Genomic DNA, 17,218 nt, shown 5'->3' on the forward strand with positions numbered 1-17,218 from the left:
GAGTTGGACTGGTTTTGGGATGCGGTGGGGGGAGGGGAGATTTTGAAACTTGTGAAATCCACATTGATACCATTGGGCTGCAGGGTTCCCAAGCGGAATATGAGTTGCTGTTCCTGCAACCTTCGGGTGGCATCGTTGTGGCACTGCAGGAGGCCCAGGATGGACATGTCGTCTGAGGAATGGGAGGGGGAGTTGAAATGGTTCGCGACTGGGAGGTGCAGTTGTTTGTTGCGAACCGAGCGTAGGTGTTCTGCAAAGCGGTCCCCGAGTCTCCGCTTGGTTTCCCCGATGTAGAGGAAGCCACACCGGGTACAGCGGATGCAGTATACCACATTGGCAGATGTGCAGGTACCTTTAAATGGTGTCTACTCCGGAGTTTCTGGGACAGGAGCCTTCTGTTGTGAAACTGTCCAGGAATTCATCAATTGAGCAGCAAAGAAAACCTTCATAGCTGCCATACCCCTTTTGCAGTAGTCAGCGTGCTGTGTTCTGTTACTTCAATGTCCAGTATCACAGCCAGGTACTTTGACAGCTCCTGTGAAAGGGTAAGTCTTAATAGTAAGTGTGAGATTAAGGTGCCAGATGGGTGGGATAACCAGTGAGTGAGATGGACACGGTTCCAGGTGAAAAGGACAACAGGGTACCAGATGAAGTGATGAGTGCTCAGGATAGTTTGAGAAGAGCTATCAATCTGGTGGTGGGGGAGTTTTAAGTCTGGAGTTCGATCAGCTGTGACAGCTAACTAGTCCAGTTGATGGAAGTGGTTGTCAGTTATGGGGTCTGTTAGACCAGTGGTGTTGCTGAAGAGAGAGTTTTGGTTCTGGGCTGGCCATGTGAGATGAAAGGTGTGAGTTCCAGAGAAGTAAGGTCAAAACTTGAATTAAGTAGATACCTGGAATTAAGAGTATAATGATGATCGTGACTCCATTGTTGATTTTTGGGGAAAACCCATCTGGTTCACTAATGTCCTTTAGGGAAGGAAACTGCCATCCTTCCCTGGTCTGGCCTACATGTGACTCCAGACCCATAGCAACATGATTGACTCTTAACTGCCCTCTTGGCAATTAGGGACAGACAATAAATGCTGCCTAGCCAGTGACATCCACATCTTGTGAATGAATAAAGGAAAAAAAAGTACGAGAACAGTGGTACACCTCGGTGTGTTCAGGCCTTTAGGGATTGTTGTAGGTTTGGTTTGGGGCTGAACATTACAAGGACAGAGGGGAAATAGTGGGAGAGGCTGTCATGTGCAGAAGGCATCAGGCCAGCGTTGATATTGCCCCAATCTATGGAGTGTCATTCAGTAGGATTCTGTTGGATGTAGAGGGTCTGGTTGGATTGAGCGTATTTATTAGGGTGAGAGGAATGGGGAGGTAAAAGGGGTTAATCAAGGGGGGAAGGTGCAGTTGGCATGCAATTTGAGAGTTTGGAGGTTATTTTTATAGTTATCCAGGAGTTAGAGTAGGTTCTTAATCTTCTAATACTTCTTTGGTAACTGTTAAGCTTAACTGAGTTGGAACCCTTAGCATTTTTCAATTTTAACGGACACATTCAAAGGGTTCCAGGGGCATCGGAAAAGTCAATTTCACAGACTTAGCTGTGTCAGTGATTCTGCATGACCCCAGTGTCCAACTCCAGTCTACATTGCTCCAGTGACTCTCTGGCTATCAGAATATCTGAACAATTTCAACATTTATATCCCTCAGGTCTGACCAAATTGTATACTATAAAGTATGAATCAAATGTTCCTATGAGCAAAGGGAATGAAGCATGCTAGACTTTGTGCCAATGTCCTTTCTCAGCTGTGTGACCGCATAGCCACTTGGAAGATCCATGTGTGCCAATCAGCGTTTGGGTGCATTTGGGTTCCAAAAGCTGCTACCATACAGAGGCAGGAAATATTAGAGGGAAATTAACTCTTTTACATGAAATATTAAAACTTAAGCTTAAAAAGTTCCATGTCATTCACGTTATGCACTGATTGTAGTGATAAATGCGTTATTGGATTCACATTGATCAGTTAAATCAAAATTGCTGAAATTTCATTGCAAGCTACTGATTTCAAGTGGGACAACAAGGTGTAGAGCTGGATGAACACAGCAGGCCAAGCAGCATCAGAGGAGCAGGAAGGCTGACGTTTCAAGTGGGCTAGATTTCAAAAGAAGGCAGGAGATTTAAATGAGATGGATTTGGTATCCTACCAGGAACGGAATAATTTTGCCACTAAAACCATTTGAACAGAAAGGGACAGCATGTATATCCTTGACGTCAAAAGAACATGGTACAAAAAATACCAAAATGGCTAACCAGTCATTTGTCGGGAAAATGCCAAAGTTAATTTTTGGAGTAGATAGGAGTTGCCTTGCTTAATTCCAGTTCATAGTGCCGTCGAGCATGTAACATTCTGTCAGTGTATTGTAACTCCAGCACCTGGATGTTAACCTGATCAAGTAGATAAACATAGAATTTTACAGCACAGGAACAGGCCTTTTGGCTCGCCACATCTGTGCTGACCATGATGCCATTCTAAACTAATCCTATCCCTTTGTTTCCTACCAGTTCAGGTGTCTGGCTAAATGCATCTTAAACAATGCTCCCTCCCCTGGCAACAAGGCTCAGCCACCCACCACTTTCTGTGTAAAAAGTTTGTCGCGCACATTTCATTTAAACTTTCACCCTCTCTCCTTAAACCTATGCCCCCTTGTATTTGAAATTTCCACTCTTCCACTTGTTGGAAAGGCCACCTGATTTTGAAATCAATGAAACAAAAATCAGATGGTTTCACACCATGCTGGTGGTCCAGTCTAATGTGCAAAACTTAAAAAGTTATCCCAGTGTGATCAGAGGAATAGTTGCCTTCACACGTACTGTCACAGCTTCCTTGAAAGAGGTCTCAGTCTCTACATCAGAGTTTCGTCAAAGCAAAATATGTTCTCTTCTACTTGAACATGTGCCAATGCAGGAATTAGTGGGTGTGAATAGTTGATCCACTGTCAGCCCTGATTCACACCTCAATGGGATGCCTTTAGACTCCTCATCCTGATACCCAAACAACAGAAAATGTGTGGTAAACATATGTAAATATTTATCTAACTGAAACACACACCTTTTGAGGGAGAAATTTCCAATGTCACTTGTTCTGCCTCCTCTCTGGCCTCCCTCCATAACCCTTTTAACAATCTGTTTTCTCTGCAATACTATAGTTGACTCCTCAATCAGTATCAACAGTCCTTCCCCCTTCCCACAGCGTGATTCCATGAAAGCACTGGAAGTGTAACACCAGCTTTTACATCTCCCCTATTCTCACGATCCAAAATCTTAAACATTCCTTCCAAGTGAAAGAAAAATTTACTTTTTAATATTAGTAATTTGTACACACTGCTCAAAATGTGCCAAAAACTGAGTGGGTAACCATTTTGTTGAACAACACTTTTACTTTGGCAAGTGTGAACTCAAACGTCTAATCACCTTATCATTTTAATTCTTCACCTTGTCATGCTGACCTCTCCATGTCCTCAGCCTCTGAAAATGCTCCAATGAAAATCAATGTAAGCTTGAGGAACAGAACATCAACTTTCAATTTGACATTTTACAGCTGTCTAGACTAACCAGAGTTCAACAATTTCAGACTATAACATTTGTCCCCATTATAGAAATGTTTCTTTGCAGGTTTTGGTTTTACACTTACTTTTCTCTTGTTTTTGATTTTGAACCGAAGTTATGCATTTTTCTTTCATTAACACCTCTCCTATTCATTTCTTTCTTTTCTTCACTTGTACCTTTTCCACTGCATTTGGTATTGCACTATTACCTTTTTTTTTGACATTTAATCTTAACTGTTTTCCACCCTATTACACACATTCTGTAATTTTTCTCACCCTTCCCCATACATTTACCTAAAATCTCATACATCTTGTATTTAGCCACATTTTCAGTGGCTTCTGCATCAAGTCTGTTGAAATTGCAACCCACACCATAACTCAACTTCCAGTGTTTTGAAAATACAGGAGAGATAGAAAAGGGTGTGCAATCATTCCATTTGTTCTTTAATTATTTTAAATATTTAAGCTATTGTTACTAGGCTCAGATAGTCATAAAATTGTTCAGTAAGAAAAAGAATCTCACGTGCATGAGCCGCAAACATATTGTGTCAATGGGCATTGGCACCTGACATTTGCCAACACCTCATGATCATCATGGCACCTCTCCAATTCACTTACAGCCTGTTCAAGAAACACAAACCAGCATTTCAGGGTGCACCATCAACTAGACTTTGAGAGACTGCTGCAAAGACTCTTAGTGCGCAGGTACAGTCACCTAGCAGGTGGACCAGGGTGTATCTCAGGGCTACTCACTTGCTGTCTGACTGCTGCTCACTTGGCACCTACCTACAACATCACACCTTGCATTGCATTTCTCTGCCTTGCCATGCCAACTAACACTGCCACACAACCAGGCAGCTTGCCTTACTGGTCAGCAGTCCTCAGACAAGTTTGGGGGGGTCAGCGTTGGTTGGTAGTGGGTGAACATCTTGCTGTGTGGCTGTTGCCTGCATTAGTCTCATACCTGCACAGTGTACCAGCAACATACATGGCAGACACTCTACATCTGCAGCAAGCAGGCAGCCATGTCACAAAGTCTTAGGGGAGTAGTCCTCCCATCAATTAGGGGATTTTAGTCAGGGCAGATCCTAATACCAAACTACAGGATTGACCACTGTCAAAGGTCTAGGTGGGGTGTTCTCGATCTAGAAATCTGTGCCTCTACAATCCAGGGAGTGTAATACAGTCAGTCCAATGGCTCCATAGCAGCCAGTCAAGGGTTAAGGCTAACAAAGTCAGGGGGTTTACAGGCATCAGTCAGGGGACCATGTCCTCTTCATCCAGGGCTGTCCAGTTACGTCAAATAAAAACTAGGAACAGGAGTCCTTTCCTTCCCCTTTTCACCTTAGTAGAAGGATCAATAACCAGGCATCAAAGATAAAGGACAAGTGGTTTAGAGGGTATTTAAGAAAGAATAATTTACTAGAGGTAGTATGTATCTGGAAATCGCTGCTTCAGAGGGTGGTAGATGTCGGAAAGCGGTTCTGAAACAGCTGAATAGAAAGTGGAATCAGCAGCTTGATGAAGAGCAGAGACAGTGGAGTCAGTAGCTTCATTAAGGAAGAGAGATAACATGGACAGCAATTTCTTATACAGTGAGACATCAGGAACAGCCAGAACTGAAACAGTACAAGAGCGAGCAGGGACAGCACTTTCATAAAGAACAGGAGAGACAGTGTGGTGACAGCAGCCTCTCAAACAGTGTGGGAGCGCATGGGGGCAGCAGTTTCATAAAGGAAAGAGCAGACCGATATAAGAAGAGCAGCGGTGGAAGGAGCTTTAAAAACTAATGGCAGAGAGCACCTTGACCCTGTTTATACTTGACAGAACTGAAGTGTGGTATCATGGGACAAAAAAAGTCAGTGATTTTGGGATATTTCTTTCTTGCCTCTTGATTGGGAGACATTAGTTGTGTGGAAGAGTAGTTAAGAAATTCACTTCTAAAATATTTAACATCCAATTTAATTACCTAGAGCATTAGGTCTAAGAGCAGGAAGAGGCAATTCAGCTCTTTGAGTCTGCTCCAGCATTAAATATCATCATAGCTGAGCTCATTTTGGTCTCAACTCCATGTTCCTGTCTGCTCCTTATAACCCTTTAACCCATTGCTAATTAAACATCAGTCTATCTCCTCCTTAATTTTACTCATTATCCCAATGTCCACCACATTCTGAGGTAGTGAATTTCACAGATTCACAGTCCTGCGAGAGAAGTAATTCCTCCTCATCCCTGCCTTAAACTCAATATTCAATGATATTCAACATTCCAGAAGACTAGGCAAAATGGAAAGGAATTGGTGGAGCTATGGTAATGAAGGAAGGCATCAGTGAGGTGGTGAGTAATGGTGTAAGTGTAATAGACCGTGACATGGAATCAGTTTGAGTGGAAATAAGGAATAACAAGACAAAGACTTTCCCTGTGTGGGAGTTGTGTTTGGACCCTCAAAAAATTTGCCATTCTGTCGGACAAGGTAGAAGGCAGGAAATAATAGAGGCATGTAAGAGAGGTGATTTTAATCTGCATATTGACTGAGCAAGTCAGATGGGCAATGGTAACATGGATGACAAATTTGTAAACTACAGCAGGGATTGTTTCTTACCGTACTATGTTGCAGAACCTACCTGGGAAACAGGCTATTTCAGATACAATAATATGTAATGAGGGAGAATTAATAAGGGATCTCATTATTAAGGATCATCCAGGGGATAGCAATTACAATGTACTAGAATTTTAAATTAAATTTGGGGGAGAGCAACTTGGAGGTGAAATCAATGTCCTCAGCTAAAATAAGGGCAATTACAAAGGTATGAGGTAAGAGTTATCAAAAGCAAACTCAGAAAATAGAGTAAGGAGTAGTCAGTAAATGAGCAGTGGCAGATATTTAAGCAGTTCCACAGAATCTCGACAGTGTGAAAATAGGCCATTCAGTTCAACGAGTCCACACCAACCCTCCAAAGAGCATCCCACCCAGACCCACCCCCCCTACCTATCCCTGTGACCCCTGCGTTTCCCATACTTATGCACTTAACCTACACATCCCTGAACACTATGGGTAATTTAGCATGGCCAATCCACCTGACTTGAACATCCTTGGATTGCGGGAGGAAACTGGAGCACCCAACAAAAACCCTCACAGACACGGGGAGAATGTGCAAACTCCACGCAGATAGTCACCCAACAGTGGAATTGAACCCAGGTCCCTGGCAGTGTGAGGTAGCAGTGCTAATCACTGAGCCACCATGCCATCCATCTTTCAAAATGCTCAGCAAAAGCTTATTCTAGTCAAAAAGAATGATTCCATGAGAAGGATAAACCACACATGGTTAACAAATGTGGTCAAGGAGTATCCAATCATAAACTAAGGTATACAAAATGGCAAAAACTGGTAGTAGACCAGAGGATTGAGAATTTCAGGAACCAGCAGTGGATGACAAGATAGCTAATAAAGAGGGAGAAATTTGCTTATAAAGTAAATTGGCAAGAAATATGAAAACAGCTAAAGCTTCTACAGGCATGTAAAAAGAGAGTAGCTAAAGTAAATGTGAGATTTTTGGAAGCTATAACTGGGAATTAATAATGGAGAACAGGGAAATGGCAGACAATTTAAATTAATGTTTGCATCAGTTTTCATGGTGGAGAACACTGTTAAGTATCCCAAAGGTAAAAGATAAGCAAGGTGTTAATGGGAGGAAAGATCTTGTGGCACTCTCTATCACGAGGGACAAAGTACTTGACAAACAAACAGGACTAAAGATAAATTAGTCTTCAGAATCTGATGGCCTACATCCAAGGGTTGTAAAGGAAGTGACTGCAGGGATAAGTGAGACTTTCATCTAAATATTCCAGAACTCACCGGATTTTGGTAGGGTTCCAGCGAATTGGAAAACTTCTCATTTGAGGCTCATTCAAGAAGGGAGGAGACAGAAAGCAGGAAACTATAGGCTGGTTAGTTTAACATCAGTCATTGGGTAAATGCTAGTGTCCACCTTTAAGGTAGAAATAGCAGGACATTCAGATAAGCTTAACATCTTCAGAGTCGATATGGTTTTATGAAAGGGAAATTATGTTTGACAAATCTACTAGATCTCTTTCAGGATATAGCAAGCAGAGATGATAAAGTGATAGTAGGAACTGCAGATGCTGGAGAATCCGAGACAACAAGGTGCAGGGCTGGACGAACACAGCAGGCCAAGCAGCATCACAGGAGCAGAGAGGCCTCCCACTCTCTCCCTATTTATTTCGGAACCCCCTTCCCCTCCCCCTTTTCTGACAGAGATGATAAAGTGACATTGGTTTTCCATTTGATAACATACCACATAAAGGGTTATTGCACAAGATAGAAGCTGATGGCATTAGAGTTTGTTTATTATCGTCAATTGAGGATTCATTACCAGGAAGGGGACAGAGAGTCAAAATTAAAGTGTCTTTTTCAAGTTAGAGAGAGGCTCCATAAAAGTGCAGTACAGACAGATTTGGATGTTCTTGTGCAAAGAACATTAGAATACAAGTAATCAAGAAGGCAAATGGAATTTTGGCCTTCATTGGATGAGTGGCTAGCATGAAAACAATACCAGTTTACTGTCAACACTGTTGTAGACTTAAGTGTGATGTTAGAACAAACCTCAATTTGCATGATTGATCACATATGTGAAGTCAGTGTTGGATGGAAGTATTGGTTTTGTGATGCGTTCATTTGTCCTAAATGTTCTTGACTCTATTCTCCCAGATGTGACCCCCACATTTGATACAGTTAGGGACCAGTAATCATTTTAATTAGATAAGATTGTAATTTTAGTTATTTACTATGAGAATAAAGTAAAAAAAAATTAAACAAACAAAATAAACTTTGCTGTACAAAAGCCAGCAAAGCAAACAACCATCAGTGTTTATCTTACACACGAATATCCAGAATGAGCATGAGATAAACATGAATTACAGACAAACCCTGTGGCTGGGCACACTACAAAATATGTGCAGAGCAGAGCTCACAGATCTTCTCAGCAACTCCCCCAGACATCTATGAGTCACTAAAATTCTGTCATGATCTAACTTAGTGTCAAAATCGACTCAAGGGACTGATTGACTTATTGTTGTTCCTACGTTCTTGTTAAGACACAAGGGACTGAATTGTCTTCTTGTTGGAAGTTTGACAATGGAACAGAGAAACTGCTGTTCCCAAATAAATCCATTGTGAAACGTCATCTCATTTTAGAACTCTAATTAAACTTACAAGAGAAGAAATGCTGTCTTTCTGTTAGATCAGGGAGAATTTCAGCCCTGACATTTCAAACTCAGGTAAGAATGCTGCTCGTTTAAACAACTAGAAAAGAATCCATTCATTCAGGGTTGCAAGGGGTTTCTAAGATCAGGACGTAGGAGTACAAAAAGTGCTGAGTAGCTCTTCTCAATGAAAGTAACCTGTATATGAATCCACGACAGCCCTAAGTGTGTTTTCTTGTCTTTGAACTGGCAAATCTAACAGCATTAGTTTCCATCAGACTGATTGTAGTTGGAATAGCTTTACAGTTTGCATGGGAAGTGAATCACTTTACAAACAAAATTTACTTAGTATGCTGTACTTTCAATTGCTACCCCAGTGTGCGCAATCACCTATATATAAATTAACCTCAAGTAAATTAAGAGAAAAATGTAGGTCATGAAAAGAAGCCTTAGATTGGATTAGACCGCACAAATGGATTAGGCATTTGGATTTATTTTGATGATAAGTCAAGGTGAAGACATCTGATTCATAATACAAGACACCATAGGATTACAGTGAAAAAGAAAACAATGTGAAATGTTAGTATTAATTCTCACTATATACTGCATGTATTACACAATTCATTAAAATCAAACCCTATGTAATGGTTACTGAAAATGTGTTCTGGGGAGAATAAGGAATGGTAGTGATTTCTGCCTCCTTGAAAAAGTGGTATCAAACACTTCACCATGTAAGTGCCAGGCAATGATCATCTCAACAAAAGAAAATCGAATCACCTATCCTTTACATTCAATGCTGTTACCATCTCTAAATTCCCCAATATCAACATCCTGGAAGGGTTGGGGGTGGGGTGTTACCATTAGCCAGAAACTGAACTGGATTAGTCATATAAGTAGTATAGCTACAAGGGCAGGTTAGAGGCTGGGAATTCTGTGGCGAGAAACTCACTTTCTAATTGAATGGCACCCCATCCACCACCTTCGACATTCATTCCCCCACAGCCAATGCTCTGTGGCAGTAGAGTAGACCATCTACAAGATGCACTGCAGCAACTCATCTAAGCTCCTTAACATGTTCCAACCTGCAACCATTGATTAAACTTACATCTTCATGGTTTTTTTTGTCTTCAAACTTAGCTCCTCACCTTAATACAAGATATAAAGAGCATGTATTTGTATTTCTCTTCCTTGCAGTGATGGATTCTTCCACAGAGTCAAGTTAACATTGTGAGGCTATCATGTACAAGTAGAATCCTCTGACTCAGGTAAATGGGCCAGGGGCACAACAGGAAGGGGTGGAGGGGAGAGGTGATGGTTTGGTGGTTGGCAGAAATGCTGTTTCATTGTATTTTCATGAATGTCAGTTCTGGTTCTTGTTAATGTCACATATCCTGAGGGTCTTTAGTTCAAACTGACTCTTCAGTTGAGTATGCAAAGGCAGCAGGACCTGCAGGGGAAACTATTTGTTTTCTACTCTGAAGCAGATTTCATCAATCTGAGGGGAAAACATACCTGCCACCAGTCTGCCAATTTCCTAGCAAGTTGTTGTTTTGCCAGTTGTCCCTGTAAACAAACAGTTACAACACAGTTTAAAATGACTCAACACCACTTGGTCATCACTAAATGGAGTTGAAAGAGTTGAAATTTATCTCTGATTATGTTCGCAGGGCTGGCTCAAAGCAGACTTTTGAATATAGGTTTTTCTTTTTCAGCTTTATTTTACAATCAGTTGTACAGAAGTCTAATTCAATATTAGAATACATAAAGAAAGGAAAGTAGAGTAGTATTTTAAAGGGAAGGAGGCAACCAATTGTAAATTACATTTATTCTGAACAGAATAAATTTGCATTGTTTGTGGTCACAAGCAAGATCAAAAGCTTCTATTTACTTTCCTTAATAGTTCAGCTATCATTTGCAACTACACTGCATTACAGTACACATCTTGCAGTGTTACAAGTGATACCTGGAGTCTTCATAATATATTTGGAATTTTTACAACATTGACTGATTTTATTGTTATCAATGAAATCATCAAGTTAAAATACAATCATAAGAAAAAAACCTTGAAAATGTTTGGAGTAAAGAAGCTTTTCTTTTGCGAGATTTCATGATGAGTAACTTTGGACTGAGGGAGGAAACCAGAGCACCTGGCAGAAATCCACACAGACACAGGCAGAAGGAGAACATGCAAACTTTACATAGATAGTCAACCAAGGCTGGAATTGAACCCGAGTCCATAGTGCTGTGAGGCAGCAGTGCTAACCACTGTGCCATCCCCATAAGACTGACCTCTTTTTATCAATACTGTATAGTCCTTGGACGCAGCATTACAGATTCAAATCCAGAACAAACTAGATACAGGCTGAAAGACTTGTTTGTAAACAATAGTCCCTCTTTTGACATCAGGTAACTAATGTAACACGTAACATGTAACTAATATTTCATGCAAAACCCTGATAACTGCCTTTGTGGTCATGGTGTATAGCTTTCCCACCTCTAACCACCAAGAGAAAATAGCCAACAGTAATAAGGTAAGATCATCCTTCAAACTAAATACGACTTGAGTATTTCTGATAAAAGACAGATTTTGTCAAAGCTTTTTTGTCTTTCACTTATTAGGATAATTTACAATAGCCACCAAGTAAAGGGAAAACATCCTTTTTTTAATGCCAAATGAGAAGACAGTGCTGTTTTGTTGGCAAGTGAACTCTGATTTGTTAACATGTTGCCATTGGGAATGTAGCCGTTAGACGATGACTGACAATTAATTGTCAAATTTGTTTAAATTTAAAACAAGCAGCTTGACACTGCTTAGCCAAGGCATTTCCCTGAGAAATGAACAGCAGTATGGTTGTTATCCTTTTTTGTTAAGTTGAAGCAGATGTTGTACTTTGACTCTGTAAAGAAGCGTTCTCAGTATTAATGTGGTGTACAGTATACACAAGTGAGTGTACTGTACACAGTATAGTAAATTCTGTGAAATTAATTAGCAATCTTAAATTGGTTGTCAGTGTAATTCTTAGTATTATCATAATTATGTAGCAAATGTCATCTGATTGCAGATTCACAGCAAATGTTAGTGGCTGGATTTTGAGTTTTACAAGGACAGGCTGTTGGGCACAGTTAACTGTCTGCAACAGGCAAAATACTGAAGTAACATGCTGTTTAATAGATCTACCAGTTTTTGAGATATGTAGCCTACATTTGTAACTTCAACTGTCACTGCATTAGCATTTCATATACCACATTACTCACTTGCATGATGGGCAGAATAGCTCTTATGCTTAATGGCAATGTCCTATTAGTGATTAACACCACTCATGTTGCTCCTACATAGTAACAACATGGAATAGCTCTCTACACCTATTGCTTGAACTTTTGAGATACCTTACCCTTATTGGAGATAGATTGTAAGTGTTTCAAGACCAAACCTGATGGCTTTAGAGTTTTTCATCCAGAAATCATTTGATCAGCGTAGCAATTATCCCTCTGCAGGCTGGCTGCGGTGAACCCTATTTCAGCATCAAACTTGCAGAAAGAAGAATTCTGCATTCTATTTGGCGCACTTCTGATATTAACTCTCACAGACAGTACTATTTGGCTTCCATGTATTCAATAGCAAAGCTGTCTTGTCTTAAAGCTTTTAAATTGTACGGTATAACAATTCTGTATTTCCCCCTTCATTCAAAGCTTTTAATTCTATACTGCTAAAGAAGGATTTTCCCATGGTTGTGCAGTCAAAATGGAGATTTCTCACCTTCTATAGAAAGAATGGAGATTTTTCACTTTTCTGCTGGCAAAATAAACAATGTTCTGCTTTCCACAACATAATATATAAAGCACACAATTTGCTCAAATAAAATTTTGTGCCTGTAGCCTTAATACTTTCTCCCCCTCAGTACAATGGTTTAGTTTAGAGATCTCCTACGTTTATTATAGCTTCAAAACTTTTCCAACTTCTTATGTTAGACTCTGTCTGCTTTAATTATTAAATTGTCCCTTTGTTACCCTAATTTTAATTCATGACATTCGTGGTATTGCAACCTGGGTAAAAAGTCCTTCTATGTCCCTAGGTTTTCTTATTGTAGCAGTGCCTTGTGATAGCCATTGTTTGGCAGCAACACTCATTATAAGTTTATTTTTTTTAATGGCTAGCCTTCTCAGACTGTGTTTTGAACCATTAATTTAAAATCTTGCCCTTTGCCCAAAAGGAATGCTTAACTTTATCCTCAGAAGTCCAATACATTTGTGTCGAAGCTGAACTTGTAATTGGGAATGCTCGTGCAGATCCTTTTTTTTATCATGTTTGAAGTTAAGGCTTTAGCCTGGAGTGCTGGTTTTCCTTTGTTGGTCTATCCACATATTCCTGCTGACTGCTTGTTTGTTCAAGTGCTTGCAGCTGCTGATTGTCTGTGTGAATAGTTCTTAAAATGGTAAAATCTTTAAAGCCATAGACTCACTTGTCTTCTGGAAATTTTTTCTCCTAGGTCTAATGAATTCTTATTACACTGTTAGACTTTCTGGTATTAAGCAATAATGCACGTTGCTGATCCCAATGTGGTGTGTGTAGATAGAAAGATCTAGGTTCAAGAATATCTTTGGTTTAGTGGCAGAGAGAACCACTAGTGAGTCTTAACAAGAAGAGGACTGGTTTATAAATCATACAATTAGTTTAAGTTACAATAGTTATTTAAACAATGCTACTAAGGCACAGATGACACGTCTTTAGATGCAAAGCTATTCTCCCCCTTCCCCTACCCAATATTGTATGACATCATCAGATTGGATGGAGCTTCATGCATTCTCCAATGTTAACCCTTTCAGAATTGTCACCTTGTACAACAATGCCCTCATCTTGGGTTGAGATTTGGACACGCCCACCACATCTCCCAGTAGCAGCTGTAATTTTCTTATCTGAGCTGTGATTTACTCTGGAAGTAAAGTCTTGCAATCTGACTGACTTTAATGTAGCAATCATGCAATGGAAAAGAAGTTTAACCTATAGAGTTAGAACATAGTAGTATTTGGGGAAATCTGGGCTTTTGTCCAAAACTACCCTCCTTCCCCAACTCACTAACTCACCTTTGCAACCCAACCCTACCTATATTGGGATGATGTGTAAACTCTCTACTGTTTGCCCAACAAACTTCAGATCACTATTGGGGCACTGAACAAGTGCTTCATTACAGTTCCAGAAATTGAACTGCTCTGTCATGGACCTAAACAAATGCAGTGTCAAGTGGGAAAGCCACAGTGGGTCTAGCAGCAACTGGGAAGCATTTCTTTGTGAGGCAGAAGAAGCATTCATGGAAAATAAAACGTTTAGAGGTATTTTTGGACTGAGATGGAAACACCACTGATTTGGTGCACTTTTTAAAAACTTCATACTTGCCTATCACACTGAGGCTGAGAAAAAAAGTTCCATCAGTTTAATTCTGAGTTTGGTTACTTTAACTATAGTATAACAAAGATTTAAGGTGATGGGAAAAAAGTCGAAAAGGAGCTGAGAGGTAACATTTTTTCACATAGAGGATGGTGTCTGTATGAAATGAGCTGCCAGAGAAAACGGTGGAGGCAGGTACAATAAAATGTATCTCAATGGGTATATGAATGGGAAGGGTTTATGTGTTAAATGCTGGCAAATGGGACTGGGTCAGGTTGGGATGTCTGGTCAGCACTGATGAGTTGGACCAAAGGATCTGTTTCCATGCTGTGGCTATGACTCTATAAAAGTAATTCTGTAACTGTGAAAGTTCAATAAAGCAACTAGTTCTTTTCAGCACCAAATTTTAGGAATATGATCAAGCATATTTGTTTTCAAAGAGTTCAAAAACATATAAAGGCCTCCAAGTATAACTATTGCAGAAGAATTAATGAATGTGATTTTATTGCTCATTTTTATTGAACCAAAGTAGATCTGATTACACATTCCACAACTAAAATGGCATTGCAAACAACTCCATAGACTTTGATTGCTTACAGTGTAAGTCACTTATCCAGTTGCTTTGCTGCAGGACTCAACAATATAGCCATTATCCACTTGTCTGAAGCAATCAGATTACACTGATCCATTTCCCACATTTTTTTTATTGCATTGAATAGTTTTAACTTCAGAATAGACAAATTAAAAGAGCTGGAAATAATATGGGACTGAATTTTCCCACCTACAGTTAAAGTGGGTTTCAAAGTGTCTGGCCCAACATTGCCTGAGATGGATTTTCTCACACTATCTTCCATTTCTCATCTGTGACATTCACCCTGTGCCAATGCTCCCCTTCAATTGAACCCTGCCAAACCTGACTCACCAATGAACTTGATTCAGCTGTGACCAGATGCCTTTCCCTTTTGACTTGACAGTTCCTCCTCAACCCACCTTGGACTGACATGCCTTCCCTGACCTGACCTCCAGAATAGAAATCCCTTCCAAATTGACCTTGCCTGAAATTTCCTCCACACCTCAGCCGGAATCTGCACCATGACCAAACCTGACATGCCCTGATCAACTCAATCTGACCAAACTCAACACCATCCCATCGCCTCCACTTGACACCACGTCACCAGAACTGTTCACTGTCCTCACTGGACCTGACACCCCCAAATCCCACCAGACCGAACACACCTCTGATCTTGGCCCAACATCCCCTATAGAACCTATACTCCCATCAACCTACAAAACCTCACATCTCAACCCAACAACATACTCAATTTGACAACCCATGCACCCCCATCCCACTCTTTGTCCATCAATACCCTACTGCTCCCATTTTAGCCCTCACTTATCTTGCATTGTTATTCTTTCACAGTAACTGTCAAAGTGTCTGCTGGACATTTAAATAACCAAATATGACTTATAGTCATAGAGATGCATAGGACGGAAACAAACCCTTTGGTCCAACTCATCCGTGCCAACCAGATATCCTAGATAAATCTAGTCCCATTTGCCAGCATTTGGCCCATATCCCTGTAAATCCTTCCTATTCATGTACCCATCTAGTTGCCTTTTAAATCTTGTAATTGTACCAGCCTCCACAATATCCTCTGGCAGCTCATTCCATACACATACTACCCCTTGGGTCCCTTTTAAATTTTTCCCCTCTCACCTTAGGGAAGGGAACTGCCATCCTTACCTGGTCTGGTGTACATGTGACTCTAGACCCACAGCAATGTGGTTGACTCTGAACTGCGCTTTGGGCAATTAGGCATGGGCAATAAATGCTGCCTCGCCAGCGACGTCCTCATCTCATTAAAGAATAAAGAAAAAAAAATCTTAAACCTGGGTAATCCAAGATGGAGTACAGGAAAAAATTGTGATTGTAAGAGCTGCTCCTTTTTTGAGGTATTTTCAGTGTTGGAGCTGATTTATAAGATGTTGCATTGGTTTGGAATTTTGGGGAAAAGAAAGATCAAAACAACAGCATTTTAAAAAAGGAGGAAGACAGTATAAAGACAGTGGTAGTGACTACATGGGAAGTGATTCAAACAGAGAAAAAAACCTACACTGCTGACAGCAATGAATCTGTACAGCTCCTGACCCTGCTGTTTGATTTCAATTATCTCTGGACTTTCTGTGTGTAAGACAGTTTGTGGCTTCTACAATGACATTCTACCTTGCTGGCTTGGTGAGCTCCTAGACTGGTTCATAGCAGAAAGCCCCTGTCCAGGAATCTCCAGCAAAGGAGGCATTTAAAAGTAAGTGGGTAATTTTTAATACTATCAGGATCAGTATTAGGATTTACAACTCTTTATGGGCTTATATTTTCCATAAATAAAATATCAACTTATATGTTTAAAATATGATTAAGTATTTGTTTACTGCTGGAAATGCTTTAGGGGTATGCTCAGAGCGTTCCTTGAAGGGTCAAACATCTAATCTAAATCATGGAAGTATCTCGCTTGTTACTGACCAAAATGAGTCTGCAGATCGCACACTGAACTGATCCATATCCTTAGAAATTATTGAACTGTAGTGGAGGCTAGTTATCTTTGATTCCAACAGTCTGCCGAAGAAGAAAAACTAATTATGAAGCATTTACTGTTCAACATGTGGAGTGAAATTGTTCTGAAGTCAGGTGATGTAGGTATTACAGGACAGGAAGCAGGCAAATGTAACGTTTCAAATGAGAAAGAAAGATAAATCTAATCTAAAATAATTAACTTCAAACCATAAGAAAACAGATGGGCACCATTCTGAGGATAGGTACCAGTATTGGTGTGACTGTGTAAGGAACAGTCAACAAGATTTTAGAAAGGAAAAGTTATGCCTCAGAAAACTCTTCAACTTTTTCTATGTTGTTATAACTGAAAAAGATGGTGGGATTCACTAACGTGTTTCCTTTGATTTTTTTGAATGTTTTGATAAGGTTCTGCATTGAAACTTGTAATGAATCTGAAACCAT

This window comes from Rhincodon typus, chromosome 7, assembly GCF_021869965.1.
Source record: "Rhincodon typus isolate 14 chromosome 7, sRhiTyp1.1, whole genome shotgun sequence".
Lineage (NCBI taxonomy): Eukaryota > Metazoa > Chordata > Chondrichthyes > Orectolobiformes > Rhincodontidae > Rhincodon > Rhincodon typus.